Genomic DNA, 6,944 nt, shown 5'->3' on the forward strand with positions numbered 1-6,944 from the left:
TTCTAACTTCTAATAGAGTTGCGGCCGTGACTACTTATACCGGATGCGGTGGACGACATGGCCCTCCGATTGCCTGATAGCCGTTGGTGGTACATCCTCCGTTGAGCAAGTTGATTATGTGGGTAATGCAATGAGAAACCAAGGCAATCCTTATTGGAATACTACAATTCAGGTTGGAGGAACACCCTAATTTCTCATGGAACAATCAAGGGCAACAAAAAGCCACCACACCACTAGGTTTTCAACAACAATAAACCCAAACGTGGAGAATTGAGTTTCAGGTTTGGAGACCCGGATGACCGATCTAAAGAAGGCCTTGACTCGATTTGTGCAATTATCAGATACACGGTTCCAATCGGTCAAGGCTACACTTCAAAACTACACCGCGTCATTGCACAATCTAGAAAATCAAGTGGGGTAAATTATGAAGTCTCTATTGGAGAGAACACAAGGAAGCTTGCCGAGTAATACCGAGACCAACCCACGAGAACATGTGAAGGAGATCACTTTGAGATTGAAAGTAGGCTTCCAAGTGAGAAGACCAATGTTGAAGCACCGGAGATCATAGAGGTTGAGAAGGGAGCAACCATGGAGAAGGAGGCGTCACCCCCACCTTATAAGCCAAGAATCCCTTATCCATCTAGATTGAAGAATGACCAAGTGGATGAGCAGTACAAGAAGTTTTTGGGTTTGTTTAGGTAACTACATATAAATATTCCCTTTGTTGAGGCATTATCCCAAATGCCTAGGTATGCCAAGTTCTTGAAAGATTTGTTAACCAACGAAAGAAAATTGGAGGAGAGTGCCTCTGGGCTTCCAGATGCATCTTGCTCAGCGGTGTTGCAAAAGAAAATGCCGAACAAGAATAAAGACCCAGGAAGCTTCATCATCCCGTGCAACATTGGCAATTTGGGTGAAGAAATGACATTGGCAGATTCTGGGGCCAGTATCAATGTCATGCTGTATTCTTTCTTTTACAAGCTAGGCTTTGGAGAGCCTAGGCCCACTTGGATGACATTACAATTAGCGGACCGAATGGAGAGACATCCAAGGGGCATCATTGAAGACGTGCTTGTCAAGGTGGACAAGTACATATTTCTTGCAGACTTCATAGTGTTGGATGTCGACGAGGATGTAGATATTCCTTTGATACTTAGGAGGTAATTCTTGCGGACTTCCAAGGTATTGATTGATATGGACGGCAGGGAATTGACACTGAGGGGTGGAGATGATAAGCTCACATACCGCCTCGCCGAAGCCATGCGTCATTCTTTTGACTTAGATGATACTGTTTATTTTCTCAACACTACTAATGCGATAGTTGATGAATATGTGCAGGAAATGTTTAATCTAGACTCGTACGAGGGGTTGCTAAACCAAGAGGTGGATAACGAAGAAGTAATGATGCTTGGTCTAAAAGAAGAGGTACCATTTACTCCGGGGATCATGAAGAAAGTGCTCCGAAAGATGAAGAGGACTAGGAGACGCTGTAAGAAATACCCCAAGGCTGTTAGGGATGTACAAGAATCGAACAAGTTGGATGAACCATTGTTAAGTGGTACCAAGCCAGATAACTACCCCTCTACCTTCAAGAGACTATGCTCATCATGCTTTCAAGTTATGGGTAAGATGGCAACCTTCATTTATGAGCCCTCGTGATGTAAGACAAGGTACGTCAAGCTTAGTGACGTTAGACAAGCGCTTCTTGGGAGGCAACCCAAGTTTTTACTGTTTTCCTAGTTCTTAGATTAGAGTTTGCATGAATAAGCATGAGTGTTGGTGTCTTGATTGTTAAATGCTTTTGCTGTGATTTTTCATGTGGATTTTTTATGTCATCGTGTGCTTTATTGTGTTTTGGCAGAGAATTTTGGTCGTTTGAGCTTAATTTTAGTGTTTTCTCTGGGTAAAGTTGCTTTTATCAGGCAGACTTTGAGATTATTTATATGTTCAGGAATTTTTTGCAAAGCCTGCAGTGTTTTCGAAGTGTCTAGAGAAAACACACGTCCATGTGGAATTTCTGCACGGGCGTGCATTTTCATTCAGAACTCATCCAGAGAGGGCACAGGGGCGTGGACTTGCCCGTGTGAACGACCTTTTGACGGTCTATGCTCATGTGGAATTTCTGCATGGGCGTGCGTTTTCCTACAGAGACTTACAAATTTATCCCGAAAAAATACAGGGGTGTGGACTCGCCCCTGTGGATGACTCTCCCATAAACGTACGAGTGTGAGTAATTTTCGCACGCCAGTGTGGATCTCTACAGAGAGTTTCTCCTCCATCCCGAGAATACACAAGAGCATGCGTCTGCCCCTGTGAACAGCCTAGTAAGAATCCACGCCCGTGGGAAATTTTTGCCCGGGCGTGTGGAATACTTAGAGTTGTTCTCGGGTTGGATAGAGGAACCACAGGGGCATGCGTCTGCCCTTTGGGTCGGGCACATAGGCGTAGGTAATTTCCACACACCTATGTAAAAACATACAGATACAGTGGAGTGTTTCCTAGAGAACGCACAGATGCATACATCTGCCCCTGTGGAGCTCTCTAATGGAGTCACAAGGGTGTGGGTATTTTCCTCACGCCAGTGTGGTTGCGAAGAATTCCAAGAGACACAAGTTTTCCTTAAAATCTCTTCGGCTTTCTTTTTCATTACTCCTTCAATCATTCCAAAAACACCTTTAATCACTCCCCGACTTGTCATCATTTATTTAACAAGGCCTCAAGCGAGTTTTTCGGCCGATTTATGAAATTCTCATCTTCTTCTTAAACCCTTATTCTTTCTCCTATTCGCCATACGTGATTTTAAACGATTTAAAATGGTAAATGCTATCCCGTCTTGTGATAAAATGGTCTGTGCATGATTAGAGTGAGTTTAGGAATAGCATTTTCAGTGTATTCTTGGAATTTGGACAAGCAGCCGTGCTGCTTCCATGCCCCGCAAATCCACACGGGCATGGTAATTTTCACACAACCGTGTGGATTTCTGCAGTACTATTTTTCTGAGCTATTGTGATCATTTCTTCATTAATGACTACAAGTATGGCACCTCGTGCAAGGAAGCACATAGAATTCTCGAATCCCGAGCATCAAACCTGATTCGAGCGGTTATCGAGACTCAGTTTTGGGTGGTCTCGCTTTGTGGCTTGAAGTGTGCTGAGTGGGGTCCAGCAAGGCAATGAGTTGGCCAATGAGATTGACAAGTTGTTGGCCGTCAAAAGCTGGCGAAGACTATTATCGATCTAAGAGCCAGCCATCCTACCGCTGACGGTGGAGGTACTGGCATTCTTCGAGTTTGAGCAGCCATATGGGAGATTTGACATCATTGATGTCATACAGTTCAGAGCGTTCGGACGTCAGTTTAGCATGAGTGTCTGATAAGTGCTTGTGTGATAAGAATACGAAGTGTTCTTTCCTTGTGTTGAGCATTACTTTTCTCAGGTTTTAACGCTAATATGGGTGTATTTATGTTACTTTCATGCAGGTAGGGTTGTGATGATGATTATGAGAAAAAAAAAGCCAATGTGGGTCGTAATGCACTAATTTGGAGGAAATATTGCTAAGGTTCAAACACGAAGACATAGGTCGGGTTCCAGATGCAGGAATGTGTGCCAACCTCCGACTTGTGCATATAGAACAAGATCTCGACCAACATGTCTGTTATTAAAGAAGCAAGGTGATCCACGACATAAATGTGTGTCCGTTTGCATTACCTCGATGAAAGTATGGATTCGGGAGTATTTCAGGACGATACTGTAGCAGGGTATTGTAGGAAACACTGTAGAAAAATACTACAGCAGCACTGTTTACAGCCGGCAGAGAAAACAAGAAAACAGGGAATCCACACGGGCGTGTGGAAATTCCACACGGCCGTGTGAAAAATCCACAGGGGCGCCCACATGGCATGTGGATTCCCAATTCCAGCCCTTTAAAAGCCGATTTCAGCACCAATTTCAACATTTTTTTCTCCATCTTTTCCCCAACTTGAGAGAGGGCGGCTGCTAGAGTTCGGAGAGGTATTGGCTAGGGCTTTGGAGAGGTTCTACGGCTTTGACATCGCGCGCGGTTTGGAAGAAGGTTAGTGGGAGAGCTTTCGTCAGCACTGATTTAGCGACGTGTATCTTAGGCCTGATAAAGAGACCCTTGCAACGAGTAGAGGACTCTCCATAAGATCATCGCCATGACTAACAAGGGGGTTTTCTATGGATGCTCTATTTTTACATTCGATTTCATTGATTGTATCTAGCTCCGTGGTGAGCTAAACCCCTAGTAGGTACTTGGCTAATTGTGAACCTTAGGATGTATTTGTTTCATTGAATCTCTTTATTATGCTTTCAATTAATTGATTTTTTTTTGTGAGTTCCAATCTTGGAGACATAATTGTATGAATACTCGTTTAGAGTGACACTAAGGTTAAGAGTTCTTGTTGGCAACTTTTGTGAGTGAGTGACACACCATGAGAGTTAGACAAAGCTTGATTGGAGAGGGTTTAGAGTGTGAGTCGAAAGGTAGTGGAGGGTCCCCTTTCCCTTTCGGTGTGATCTATCCTACCTCCACAATCCAAGAGTTCTTTGCAGCCATAGTAGAGTGAATGGGCTAAGGGATGACCTTTCACTGGGGCTTAGTTGCGAGTGCAACGGAGTGAAGCGCTGAAGTGATTTTAGCACCTAGGGCTTAATTGTGTCTAGGGATCGTTCACCTGGACCAAAGGGTTAGGTCTATACATAGGAATATGGTTTATCACTTGGAATACCTAGAGCTCATTGTAATTCTATGCGAGTGCGAGGTTGAGAGGTTATTCAATCTCTCCTCCCGGACATGTATAGAGTTAGGCATGGTTGACCTTAGATTTGGGATCATGTAAATAAGGATTTCCATGACTCATTATTGCATCAATTAGGAAGTATGATAGAGGGTTCTTGCACTTGAAATGATTGTCCCAGGCGGATCAATATCCCGGTACCCCATCTATATTGATTGTCGTACCTTCTCCTTTACTTGTGCTCTTTATCTTGTAGCTTTTATTTTCGTTATTTCATATTTTGTCACACATATCACTATTTATCTTCCACATTAGTTAAGAAACAACTTAAGTGTCTTTATTCCACATATCACTATTTGTCACACATATCACCATGAGAGGATGACAAAGCTAGATTGGAGAGGATTGAGAGGGTGAGTCGATAGGTAGCGGAGCATCCCCTTTCCCCTCCGGTGTGATCTATCCTACCTCCATATTCCAAGAGTTCTTTGCGGATATAGTAGAATGAATGGGCTAAGGGATGGCCTTCTGCTGGGGCTTAGTTGCGAGTGCAACGGAGTGAAGCGCTGAAGTGATTATAGCACCTAGGGCTTAATTGTGGCTAGGGATCTTCCACCTGGAACAAAGGGTTAGGTCTGTACATAGGAATAGGGTTTATCACTTGGAATTCCTATTGCTCATTGCAATTCTATGCGAGTGCGAAGTTGAGAGGTTATTCAATCTCTCCTCCGGGACATGTATAGAGTTAGGCATGGTTGACCTTAGATCTGGGATCATGTAAATAAAGATTTCCATGACTCATTGTTGCATCAATTAGGAAGTATGATAGAGGGTTCTTGCACTTGAAACGATTATCCCAGGCGGATCAATATCTGGGTGACCCATCTTTATCAATTTCCGTACCTTCTCCTTTACTTGTGCTCTCTATCTTATTGCTTTTATTTTCGTTATTTCATATTTTGGTCACATATATCACTATCCATCTTCCACATTAGTTAAGAAACAACTTAAGTGTCTTTATTCCCAACTCTCTGTGGATATGATACCCACTCATCTGGGATTATTACTTCGACACCCGTGCACTTGCGGTTTACACGCATATACGGACGTGTCAAGTTTTTGGCGTGGTTGCTGGGGAGTAGGCATTTAGAGATACTTTGTACTTTGTTTTCTTAGATATTCATTCATTCTATTCATATCTTCTTTTCTATCATCGTTCTGTTTTTGTTTTCTTTCATTTTGTGCAGCTCCAGGTTATGACCTGAGGGAACCCTTCGATATTGATTAAAGGAGATCCCGAGCTTGAACAAACACTTATAAGAAAAAGGAAAGAACCTGTACAATAACAATCTAATCTATCTAATTTGGAAGTAAAAGAATCTAAAAACATGGTAGAATAGAATGAGCAACAGTGGATATTATCCGATTATACCAGACCTTCAGTATTGGGGACACAATTGAGTATTGTACGTCCCTCAATTGCAGCTCAGAACTTTGAGCTAAAGCCGGTATTCATCCACATGTTGCAGCAATCCGCACAGTTCAATGGTTTGGCTGATGAGGATCCAAACATTCATATAGAGAATTTTCTCGAGGTGTGTGATATGTTGAAGATAAACGGCATGACTGATGATGCCATCAAGTTGTGAGCCTTCCCATTTTCCTTAAAGGAGAGAACGAAGAAGTGGCTACACTCATTAACTAGAGCCTCGATTACCACATTGGAGGAGATGGTAGAAGCTTTTCTTGCCCGATATTTTCCTCCTGGAAAATCCGCAAAGCTTAAGAATGAGATCTCATCCTTTGTACAATTAGAATTGGAGTATCTATTTGAGATGAGGGAAAGGTTCAAGGAGCTCCTGAGAAAGTGCCCGCAATATGGATTCCCGGAGTGGATGATTGTTCAGACCTTTTACAACGGTCTGAATCCGAGTACAAGGCAACTCTTAAATGCGGCATTTGGAGGTACCTTATGTAGCATGACCCCCAGTGAGGCTCGTCAATTAATTGAAGAAATCGGGTTAAACAGCTACCAATAGAATGCTAGGGAGAAGAAAAAGGTGGCTAGTCTCCATGAAATAGATGCAGTGACTTCGTTGGCGGCTCAAGTGGAATCATTGAGTAAGAAGTTATATCTTCTAACTTCGAATAGAGTGGTGGGCGTGACTACTTACACCAGTTGTGGTGG

At 42.9% G+C, this 6,944-nt stretch overlaps 1 non-coding gene across 1 annotated transcript; it reads right to left on the reverse strand.

Moving 5' to 3' along the window:
• Positions 1 to 6,534: 6,534 nt before the first annotated feature.
• Positions 6,535 to 6,641, reverse strand: LOC120267977. Its single transcript, XR_005538651.1, has one exon. It is a non-coding gene; the product is annotated as a small nucleolar RNA R71 (small nucleolar RNA).
• Between the last annotated feature and the right edge of the window lie 303 nt (positions 6,642 to 6,944).

This window comes from Dioscorea cayenensis, chromosome 1 (genome assembly GCF_009730915.1).
Source record: "Dioscorea cayenensis subsp. rotundata cultivar TDr96_F1 chromosome 1, TDr96_F1_v2_PseudoChromosome.rev07_lg8_w22 25.fasta, whole genome shotgun sequence".
Lineage (NCBI taxonomy): Eukaryota > Viridiplantae > Streptophyta > Magnoliopsida > Dioscoreales > Dioscoreaceae > Dioscorea > Dioscorea cayenensis.